Source organism: Rattus rattus, chromosome 7 (genome assembly GCF_011064425.1).
Source record: "Rattus rattus isolate New Zealand chromosome 7, Rrattus_CSIRO_v1, whole genome shotgun sequence".
Lineage (NCBI taxonomy): Eukaryota > Metazoa > Chordata > Mammalia > Rodentia > Muridae > Rattus > Rattus rattus.
In genome coordinates, this window is record NC_046160.1 from 120725216 (window position 1) to 120737715 (window position 12500).

The 12500-nt window shown below is 42.1% G+C and overlaps 1 gene segment (V, D, J or C); it reads right to left on the minus strand.

The window, feature by feature from the left end:
• LOC116905410 overlaps positions 1-12500 on the minus strand; it is a 978601-nt gene that overhangs the window by 749296 nt on the left and 216805 nt on the right.

Here is a 12500-nt window from a genome sequence, read left to right on the forward strand (position 1 = left end):
CGCTGAATGGGTCCAAAGGATTCCATCTGATGAATTCAATAGCCCCTCAAGTCATGGAGTAGTCGCCATTTTCCTGATTTTTCCTTATTACAAAAATTGGGGTGTTCCAAGGAGAGGTGGAGGCTCCAAATGTCCCAATCTTAATTGTTCATCCACCAGTCCTGTAGCTGCCTGTAATTTCTGAGAGGTTAATGGCCATTGGGGAACCCACACCGTCCTCTGTCCTCCATGGTATGGGTGGTGCTGCCCCAATGGCGCCTAGGAAAAACCCAGGCCTTGTTTATGGGGTTGGCGATCGTCAATGGGCGTGAGACGCAGCCTGTTCTAATCGCCCAGGCCTTTCCTTCCTTACAGCCCATCCTTGACACCATGTGGGCCACTTGTTGGGGGTATTCATTAGATAGGTCAGTCCCATGGTCTGTATAACATCCCTCCCCAAAGATTAACAGGCAGGGGAAGTACATAAGGAATAAATTGTCCTATGGGCCATCGGGCAGTTGTCCAAGTTAGAGTGGCAGAGCTGATCATAGGGCATGACTGGTAGCCTAATCCTTGTATCGAGTGAGAAGATTTTGTGGTAGGCCATGATTGAAGCCACCATTTTGAGAAATTATACTTTTATCAGCCCCAGTATCCGTATGCCTTCGAATTTCTTTCCATTAATTTCTAAGCTTCAATTTTAAGCGGTTGTTAAGGTGAACCACCAAATATGCGAATCATGACCAGTGGACCCCATGGGTCCCTTGGTATCCTGTATCGTGGCCTGGGAGCACAGAAGGAGTAATAAATTGTGCTATTCTATCTCCCTTTACTTATGGAAAAAACCCATCGGGACTTGAACAAAGAATCTGAACATCAAGAGAGTGCTGAGCTTCAACAAGGTCTGGATGGACTATCAGTCCTTGTAGGGCGAGAGATCCTCTCCCAAGGACAAGGCCTATGGTTTCCGGGGGTAGAGGCCCCACAGTCTGAGCAGGAATTGGCTGAATGCCCATCTGGGGCATTAGAAAGAAGTCTGACGCGGCACGCAGGTCCAATTTTGTGTCGCCTCTTGGGGACCTCCTCTGCCAGGGTCGTGGCCCTGTGAAAGTGGTTCCCATATCTTTGAGGGCCCTGGGACCGGGGGCCCACCAGCCCGTTTTTTGACATCTCATTAGGGCCGAGTCTCCAAAGGAGGGAGAAGTTTGGCTTTTAATGTCTCTCTACTGATCGGCACTGGTCAGCCCTATGGTAGTTTTTGCTACATCGGACACAGAGGGTTGCAGACCCCCTGTTTCCTTTTGTCATCCTGCAGTCTCTTTTTAGATGGCCTGTTTTCCCACATTGAAAGCATGATCTTTTATCCGTCCCTTTAACGGGGCGTTGCTGGGATTGGAGAATGGCGGCCGCCAGGCCTGAGTTAGTAAGGGGCCTTCCAAGTTCCCTGCAGACTCTAAGCCAATCCTGTAGCCCTTTATTTCTTCGGGGGGCTATGGCTGCTCGGCACTCCTGGGTGGCTTGCTCGAAAACGAGCTGTTCTATAAGCGGTGCTGCTTGTTCAGGATCGCCAAAGATTCGTCCTGCAGCCTCTGTCATTCTAGCTACAAAATCTGAGAAATTTTCCTGGGGTCCCTGAATGATTTTTGTAAGTTGATTATCAATCCCTCCTCTCCTGGACAGTGCCTTCCAGGCTCTAATAGCCGTGCTGGAGACCTGAGCATAGGCGCCCCAGTGGTAAGCAGACTGATCAGCTGCAAAGCGGCCCTGTCCTGTTAAGAGTTTGAAAGTCCATTCCTGTTGCTCAGGTATTAAGGCCGTAGCATTCGCTCTGGCCTGTGTTTGGGCTGCCTCATACCAGAGCGCTTTCCATTCCATGTATTGGCCCATGCTGGCAAGGGCTGCCTTAGCAATCATCTGCCAATCAGCTGGTGTCCAATGCCGTCATGGCCAACCTGTCAAGTTTTGTTAGAGTAAAGTTGGCGGTGACTCCATACTTTCTAACTGATTCCGCTAATTCCTTAATCTGATTATATTCAACAGGGCGTGGACCCGTCCTCCCTCCGAGTCTCAAAGACCGAAATGTCATACTCAGCTTTCTTCTCACCCTCTCGGGACTAGTGAGAAAGCGGCGTGAGCGTGTCTCATATGGAGGGCGCTGTTGGTGGCACGCAGCTAGAAGGCTTCTATTACTTCCCCACGTTCATCGGGGTAATATCTTTCCTCCTCATATTTAGCTGCTTCCTCATCTAGCTCGGCCTCCTCCTCTGAGTCTAGGTTTTTATTTTCGGAGCTTTCCGAATTGTCGAGGTGCAGCGCTTCTAGCTCTTTCACAGGGTATAGGCTGGCTCCCCCTCCTGGTTTATGTGTAGAGGAGGAAGTGCTGGAATCTGAAAATTTCAACACTCCCTTGTCTGCGGACTTACCGGGAGGGCCTTTTTTCTTTCTTAGGACGTCCTTTTTCTTGCGCGCGCCCAACCTCTCACTATGCTCGGTTTCTGACATACTGTCCTGGACTACCTCGAGAGTGGCCTGTACTTCTACTACTGCTGCCTTACACGTTTCATCCTTTAAACAATTCTTAACCAGCTTCCATATAGCTTTGGTCCCTAGGCGCAGATCCTCTTCCGCCAATTTTCTGTCAAGGTCCTTTCCAAGTTTGTTCCATGAGGCAATTGTAAACGAGCCTGAACAGGCAAACCAAGGAGCCACCCTCTCCACCTCCTTCACAAAGTTTTTAAGTGTTCTTCCTCCAATTTTGATGTCCCTCTGCTTTAACACTGTTTCCAAGGCCGTGACCACAGACTGTGAGGATCCCATGATGGGCCAGGAATGCTGGCGGCTTATCTACATCCGTCTGACAAGGCGTGAGGTGAAAGGGTAGAGACGGACACGCTGCTCTCTTATGTACAGGAGTCTTACACGCGCCTCCCCGGACGGTGCCGCTTATCTACGTCGGCCTTATCGCGTCCTTGCTCCTCAACAGTCAAAAATCAAGGTAAAGGGAGCAGCGCAAGCTCACTTATATACGAGACTGAGACGCCGCCTTCAGCTGCTGTGATCGTCCTTTTAACAGCAAAAACGGTGAAAACAGAACATAAAGAGTAGGGTGGCTCCCAGGACAAATACCATAGCCTCAACAAATCCTTCGCAAGGTGGTGACAACCCCAGACCAAAGTCCAAGAGAGGGCTGCCTCTCCGAACGTACCTGCCTGCAGTTCTGAATCCTCCTTGTCGCCAAGGGATCTCCGAAGGTGCTGACAATGGCGAGGTCTTTCCCGGGTTTTCGGCACCAGATGTTCCGTGCTACGTCTCGCCAGCAGGAACGACGCGGCACACACAGGATCCTACTGCAGAAAAGCTTTAATGCGTCTTGAGAGGGAGAGCATAAGCTTACAATGCAGAGACGCCGAGTGAGGAATAACCGTCCCTTATATAGGAAACTATCCTCGCCTAGGACGTGTCACTCTCTGACTGGTCACTGCCAATTATGCCAGATGACGTACCAAAGCGTATGTGTCCCTTTGAGTAGGGAAGTTACCAGGTGCCTGCGTATTGCCCTTTTTACTAGGTGCGTTCTAGTGGATGCCAGTGCCATCTTGTAATGGAGTATGTGAGGACAGCTCCTCACATATGTGAGGACAGCTCCTCACAGCGCTATGTTTAAAATGGTTTCAGCTCCTAAGAGTCATCCAGGTCCTGAGTTGTTGCAGCATTTCAGTTTTTTATGTCAACATTCTCAGTTCTGTGTACAGTTATTGTGTAAGTCTTTTAACTTTGTGTGTTATACAATATAGGGTGAGTGATTTACACACTTAACACAGGTTCTCCGTCCCAGGTGTAGCCACATGGAAACAGAAAAGAAGCTGTCATCTCCTGTGATTACCTTTTTAGAAAGGGAACTGCAAGAACTGGATCCAAATGCCAACAAGGAGGTACCTGGCGTTGTGAGCGATACTATAGTAATACTGGCACAAAGTAAACTCTCGGATGTATAAGTCATTATCCCCATGTAATCTCGATCCATTTCTCCCTTCAGCTGAGTTTCATTATTTCTGAAGCCAGACTACAGCTTCAGTGTAAGCCATGAGAAACCTACCTGCATGGAAGTTCATGTCCAGCAGGGGGCGGAATGAGACCAATAATCCCCATAGAGAGATGAAGAGGGTGTGGAGGAGACTCTGTTTCCTATGTGGTTTCCTTAGTAAAGTATTTTAACTGATTTGGCCTGCTGTGATTGACATGTGATGTCTCCATGCACAATTACCATGAAGATTTTTTGTGGAAAACTTCCCAGAAATTCTATCGAAATTCTATGTTCAGGACTGAACTATTCTTCGGAAAAACAAACTCTCAGGTGATATATTTACCAACACAACACACACACACACACACACACACACACACACACACACACACACACACACACACACACACACCACACCACACCACACACCAGTGAAAATTAGCATATTGAAATCTTGAAATTGCTTAGCAAGTAAAGATATCTTCTGGTAAGCTTCCCAATATGAAGTAAATCTCTTAGAATTTAATTAGGCAAGGAGTACCCACTGGTTAATGTATCCACTTAGGTGCATATGTACCCTCTTATCATCAAAAAATAATGTAAGGTATAAAAAACAAAATGTTATGACATGGATGGGGAGGAAAACTTGAGGCCCCACACCGGGCTGAATGTCCTTTGACATTTGATGACTGATGGGAAAAATTATATTCACTTTTGTGGGGGAAGATTTCTGGAGATTCACTGTTTACTAGTGATTACTCTATGTGTATATGCATAGTACATTTAATTTTCGTCATTACTGACTCTTGAGTCAACAAGTACATAACTTGTTGGGTAGGCAGATATTAATTCCATACATCTGAAAGAAGGCAGTAAAAATTAGCCATTTTTGAAGTATTCTATCAATTTCATCATCACCACAAAAATCCATCCATAGAGCAATCTGATGACATTGTGTCAATGTGGAGCAACAGTATCATGGCAAATATATTTTGAGAGCTTAGTCTGTAAAGTTACATCCACACAATCTGCTCAGAGTGCAAGTGTATGGGATGCATTTCCTCAGAGAGGATTAGAACTTGTACCTGAGCAGCCTATTCCTGATTCATGTGCCATTTATTTCCTTCCCCTCCAGTTCTTCTTCAGGTAGACTAGGTTCTTATGTAATAAGTCTCACAGACATTATTATGCAAATTACCAGAGTCTATGATTGTAAATACAGGGATGTCCACACCCTTAAAACAACCTATGATTAGTGTCCTCTCCATAGTCCCTGAACACAGTGACTCTTACCATGGAATGGAGCTGTGTCTGTCTCTTTCTCCTGTCAGTAACTGCAGGTAAGGGGCTCACCATTTCCAAATATGAAGAGGAGACAGGGCCTGAGGTGAAAATTACATCCACTCTGCCTTTCTCTACACAGGTGTCCACTCTCAGGTCCAGCTGCAGCAGTCTGGAACTGAGCTGGTGAAGCCTGGTTCTTCATTGAAACTCTCCTGCAAGGCTTCTGGCTACACCTTCACAGACTATGCTATGCAGTGGGTAAAGCAGAGGCCAGGACAGGGCCTGGAATGGATTGGGTATATTCTTCCTTGGAATGGTGTTACTGACTACAATCAGAAGTTTAAGGGCAAGGCCACACTGACTGTAGATACATCCTCCAACACAGCCTACGTGGAACTCAGCAGATTGACATCTGATGACTCTGCGGTCTATTATTGTGCAAGACACTGTGCTGTAACCACAGCCTGAATGTGTCAGAAACTCTGGAGAAGCAGCAAGCTTCCATGGGACTGAGATGACAGAAAAGACTAATCTTTACACCTACTCAGTAATAGTAATTTTGACTGTGTATTTATTGCCTCCTCCTCTCTTTTTAAATGAACATCTATGAATAAAGTAATGCTATTTGGATAAACCTACAATTCACCCTAACTTGTGGATCAGTTCACCAGTTATCACTTCCATTGGCATGTTTCTTATTCAAAAAAACAATAAAAAGGGAAAAGTATGGTGATGCATGTTAAAAATATCACTGGATCCTGAGAGACCAAGATTTGTAATTGTTGGAAATAGTGCATAATATGAATTTGACTTGTAAATCTAAATCACCAAAATAGGCAAGCAAATACTCCTTCATATTCTCAGTGACCTCAGGTGTGTTGTTATCACTTGCCATGTTTTTCAGCAGAAATTCCAGTCTCTTAGAAGGTGAGAAATATTCATCAGAATGCACTGACATGCAAATATAATTCTTGTACATTAGACAAAATATTATCAAACCACTTTTCATTAAACTCCTTAACAACACATGTCTATAATTGTTGATTGAGGTAGGTTCTGAGATTATAGATAAGTTTTTGGTCCCAAATTTACTTCCTTCCCAGTCTCAGTATTCATACCTAGTCACTACCCTCTGTAGAACATGGACCTATACAGATACAGCATCAACTCTCATAGTCCATTATATATCTCTTACACAGCTTTGTTCTACAGAATATTTGTGAATATGTGTCTCTCCGTGCACATGTGTTTCCTATATTTTGTGTTTGATAATTTTTCTTCTGTTTGTTTGTTTTGTCCCATTTCCATTTCTTTGCTTTTCCCTTTTATCATACTTAGATTCTGTTTGTTTTCTAATTTTATAAAGAGAGTAGATCTGGGAGAAGATTGAGAAGGTGTTGGGGAATGGAAACCAGTAATCAGATATATTGCATGAAGCAATCTAATTTCAAAAAGTTATAAAAAAGAACTGTAATGTATTAATAAAGAGAAATTTCTGATCAGATATTTGTAGTATAAATTTTCAACATGCTGATAAAGTCTCATGTCTTTGTTTAAATCTTTATAGTGTATTTAAAAGGCAAGACTGACAGGATTTAAAGTTGAGGCACGTGTAAAATGTGTAATGCTGCACCCAAATCCCGTGGGAGGGAGAGCTAAACCTTTAGAGGGGCAGATATGCCTGGGAAGCCAGAAGAGACTACACTCTGCCCATATTTCTGACTCCAGAGGAAAATACCTAACACCATCTGGGACCCCGGTGCACAGGGGCTCCTAGAAAACGTGGTGCAGGCCCTCCTGGTTGCTGCCCTCACAGAGAGCTCTAAAGCATCCCCCCACGAGCAACGTGAGCCTCAGGACCACAGGTAAGACCATCTTTTCTGCTCCAAGAGACCTGCCTGCTGGACTCAGGACAGAGACCCACAAGAACAGCTGAAGACCAGTAGACAGGAGAAGAATACACGCCCGAAAGCAGAACACTCTGTTCCCATAACTGGCTGAAAGAAAACAGGAAAACAGGTCTACAGCACTCCTGACACACAGGCCTATAGGACGATCTAGCCACTGTCAGAAATAGCAGAAAAAAGTAACACCAGAGACAATCTGATGGCAAGAGGAAAGCACAGGAAGCCAAACAAGAGAAACCAAGACTACATGGCATCATTGAGCCCAATTCTCCCACCAAAGCAAACACTGGATATCCAAACACACCAGAAAAGCAAGATCTAGATTTAAAATCATATTTGATCATGATGCTGGAGGACTTCAAGAAAGACATAAAGAACTCCCTTAGAGAAACGCAGGGAAACATAAATAAACAAGTAGAAGCCTATAGAGAGGAATCACAAAAATCCCTGAAAGATTTCCAGGAAAACACAATCAAACCGGTGAAGGAATTAAAAATGGAAATAGAAGCAATAAAGTAAGTACACAGGGAAACAACCCTGGATATAGAAAATCAAAGGAAGAAACAAGAAGCCGTAGATACAAGCAGCACTAACAGAATACAAGAGATAGAAGAGAGAATCTCACGTGCAGAAGATTCCATAGAAATCATCAACTCAACTGTCAAAGATAATGTAAAGCAGAAAAAGCTACTGGTCCAAAACATACAGGAAATCCAGGACTCAATGAGAAGATCAAACTTAAGGATAATAGGTATAGAAGAGAGTGAAGACTCCCAGCTCAAAGGACTAGTAAATATCTTCAACAAAATCATAGAAGAAAACTTCCCTAACCTAAAGAAAGAGACGCGCATAAACATACAAGAAGCCTACAGAACTCCAAATAGATTGGACCAAAAAAGAAACTCCTCCTGTCACATAACAGTCAAAACACAAAATGCACAAATTAAAGAATATTAAAAGCAGTAAGGGAAAAAGGTCAAGTAACATATAAAGGCAGACCTATCAGAATCACAACAGACTTCTCGCCAGGGACTATGAAAGGCAGAAGATCCTGGACAAACGTCATACAGACGCTAAGACAACACAAATGCCATCCCAGGTTACTGTATCCTGCAAAACTCTCAATTAACATAGATGGAGAAATCAAGATATTCCATGACAAAACCAAATTTACACAATATCTTTCTACAAATCCAGGGCTACAAAGGATAATAAATGGTAAAGCCCAACATAAGGAGGCAAGCTACACCCTAGAAGAAGCAAGAAACTAATCGTCTTGGCAACAAAACAAAGAGAAGAAAAGCACACAAACATAACCTCACATCCAAATATGAATGTAACAGGAAGTATTAATTACTATTCCTTAATATCTCTCATTATCTTTGATAATTGGGTAGTCCTCCATTGTGTAGATGTACCACATTCTTTGAATCCATTCCTCTGTTGAAGGGCATCTGGGTTCTTTGCAGCTTCTGGCTTTTATAAATAAGGCTGCTATGAACATAGTGGAGCCTGTGTCTTTGTTGTATGTTGGAGCATCTTTTGGGTATATGCCCAGGAAAGGTATAGCTGGGTCCTCCGGTAGTTCAATGTCCAATTTTCTGAGGAATCTCCAGACTGATTTCCAGAGTGGTTGTACCAGCTTGCAATCCCACCAAAAATGGAGGAATATTCATCTTTCTCCACATTGTCTCCAGCGTCTGCTGTCACCTGAGTTTTTATCTTAGCCATTCTGACTGGTAGTAGGTGGAATCTCAGGATTGTTTTGATTTGCATTTCCCTCATGACTAAGGATGTTGAACATTTCCTTAGGTGCTTTTTGGCCATTAGATATTCTTCACTTGGGAATGTATCGTTTAGCTCTGAACCCCATTTTTAATGCGGTTATTTGGTTCTCTGAAGTCTATCTTTTTTAATTCTTTGTATATTTTGGATATTAGCTTTCTATCAGTTGTAGGATTGGTAAAGATCTTTTCCCAATCTGTTGGTCATTTTTTCCTTATGAGAGCGTTTTTTGCCCTACAAAAGCTTACCAATGCCTTCTAAATGTGATTTATATTTGTTTATGCCACACAAATTTATCATTTCTCCATTTCCCTACACTATTTCATGTTTGAAACATTTGGTTCCTCTATCTGCCCTCTCTGACTTTATTTGATCTCTATTTTACTATAACATCCTTGTAAACTCCTCATGCTCTAATGGCCCAATTCTAGTCCCTCACCTTCCACAATTAAATACATTAAAATATTTGCATCTTGCAATGCATATGAGTGAGAACATGAAGAAGTTGCATTATGGACATGTGTGATCTAGTCAGCATATTTTTCCAGTTGTATGCAGATACTTACAGATTATTACAGATTATTCATGTTGTTATCATATATTATCCATAAATTTCCATTATAGATTCATATTTAAGTTTTACAACGGATATGTACAACTTATCATTTTATTTATGCTTTGTTGGGAATCTAGAATGAATTCTTCCTCTACATGCTGTGAATTTGCATGGATAATATGCTGTGAATAAGCATAGACCTCCAAGACTCTCTAATAAGAAGTAGCATGATTGAAGTACATGATTCAGAGGGTTACTGCTGGAAGCTGCATAATTTTATTTATTATATTTTGGTGAATTTTCATAGGAAAGACTTCATCCCAGGTAAGTGTGGTCCAAAGCTCATGCTTAGAGATGATGTATGCCTTGTTAGACCTCAGTTTTATTGCTAATATTCATTTGTTCAAAATGCCATTTAAATATTTATGTTTAAACACAGTAGATCACCTGAACCTTGACCACTGAGCTTTCTGTGAGTAGTGTGTAAAAGAACAGCAGGAAAAAAATGGAGAAGATAATGAGGGAAAGAAAATCTACTGATGAGCCCATATTGGGTCCCATCTCGATAGGAGGTTCCAAGACCCAACACTAGTACTGATGTTATGATATACTTACAGATAGAAGCTTAACATGGCTGCATTCTGAGAGGCCCATCAGCCTCTGACTCAGAAAGAAGCAGATAACATGCACCCTACCAATGGTGTGAAGAAAGCGACCATGATGGTTGAATTAGTGAAAGGCTGGAAGAAATTGAGGAAGAAGGCAATCCCATAGGAAGTCCAGTAGTCTCAACTAACCTGGACCCTCAATATGTCTCAGACAGTGAACCACCAACTAGGCAGCATATATTAGCTAGTTTGAGGCATCCAACACTTATTGAGCAGATGACTGCCTGATCTGGCCTCAATGAGAGAAGACATAACTAAATCTTGAGAGACTTGAGACCCCAGGGAACGGGGAGGCCTTGAGGGATGTGTAGGTAGTGAAGGTTTGGTTGTGGTGAGACATCCTCTTGGAGATGTTGGAGGATGAATGGGATGAGGAACTGTCAGAGGGCTGAAAAATTAGGGACTAAAATGATTAAAGCTAATAAAAATTACAGCTGTGAATAAAGTGGTGATAATTGTGCTTATTGTTGTAAACTGTATCTTGATCTTTTGTTCATTAGTTCCCACTTCCATTGTCATTCTTAATCTTAAAAAACAGTAAAAATGATGCTGCAACAATTCATAGTGATAAAAACATTTCTGAATTCCAAGAGACTGAAGCTTTGGTTGTAGTTTTTTTGAAAGAAGTAATATGAATTTTAACATTAAAATCCATACAAATAACATTTGATCAAATAAAACTTGTCTCATAGCCTTAACTGACTGTCTTAGTCAGGGATTCTGTTGCTGCACAAAACATCATGACCAAAAAGAGAGTTGGGGAGGAAAAGCTTTACTCAGCTTACACTTTCCACATTCTTGTTCATCACCAAAAAGTCAGGACTGGAACTCAAGCAGGTCAGGAAGTAGGAGCTGACACAGAGGCCATGGAGGGATGTTATTTACTGGCATGCTACCGCTAGCTTGCTCAGCTTGCTGTCTTAGAGAAACCATGACTATCAGCCCAGGGACAGCACCACCCACAATGGGATGGGTGCCCCCTGCCACCAATCACTTGTTAAGAAAATGCCTTACAGCTGGGTCTCATGGTGGCATCTTGCCCACTGAGTCTCTTATCTCTCTGATAACTTCAGCTTGTGTCAAGTTGACACACAAAACCAGCCAGTATACTTACATTTATATCCGTTGTAAACTGTGTCTATGTTGTCCAGCAGAAATTTCGGTCTGTTAGAATATAATGTTTGTATTTCAGAATACGCAGTCAGATAAGTATAATTACCATAGGTTGGACATCATTTCACAGAACTCAGTAATCAACTCTATGCATGTACATGTTAACTGAGGCAGGTTCTTAGATTGTACATAAATCTTTCATCCCATAAATCCTTGTTTCTCAGTGTCAGCATGCTGACTCAGTATCATCTCTCACAGTCGCCCACTGGATAATTGGAAGTCACTCTTCTTCTATAGAGCACTTGCTTTTGGATAAATGGGTGACTATCAACCAGCCCATTGTCACCTTTGGAACACGGTAATTTCAGATTTGCTGTAGTAAGATATCTCTGTAGCCAGAACATTAATTTTGCATGTTCTTATAGGAGAGAATTTTCCCCTTAATATATGAATTCCATGTGCTTAATAGGAGTGAACTATCATATGATTAATACCTTGCATCAGGTAGGAATCTCTTTGGTCAAGTTTTTGTTAGACATCATTCAAACCTATTTTGCAAAAGTTTTCAGCAAATTTTTTCACTGTGTTCATGTACTGTGGGGATCAGTGTGCCTGTTTCACTTGAAATTGCAAATGGATCTCTTTGAATATCTAACTTTGTCACTCTCAAGCATATACACAAAGGACTATGCATCCTATTAGAGACACCTGCTCTATTATTTTTACTGTTGCCATATTGATATTAGCTGAAACTGGAAATGACCTAGAATTCATCAATGGAAAGATTATGCAAAATGTAGTACTAAACTGAAAGTTACCATATGCATGATAAGGACTTGGTTCTCACTTACATTGTCCTGTACTTGCTGTTTCAGTCTTTTCACTCACATGACCTTTGCTCAGTTGATTTAGATGGTCTTGTACTCTTTTAGCTACATCTTCTGTGATTTTCTCTGTGCTCCAGAGAGTGGCTTTTGATGGAGGGATTTCCATTAGAATTGTGTGCTCCAATGTCTCTTTTTTGCATAAAGTCTAACATGGGCTTCAGTATTTGTTATGATTTAGTTTGATGAAATTCATCATTGTATAAACAAATGGATCTGACTATTGTCCTTTCTCCTGGTACTTTTCCCTTATCTCAATATTCTTTGTCCCACTTTCATGTGAAGGTTTTATATTATATT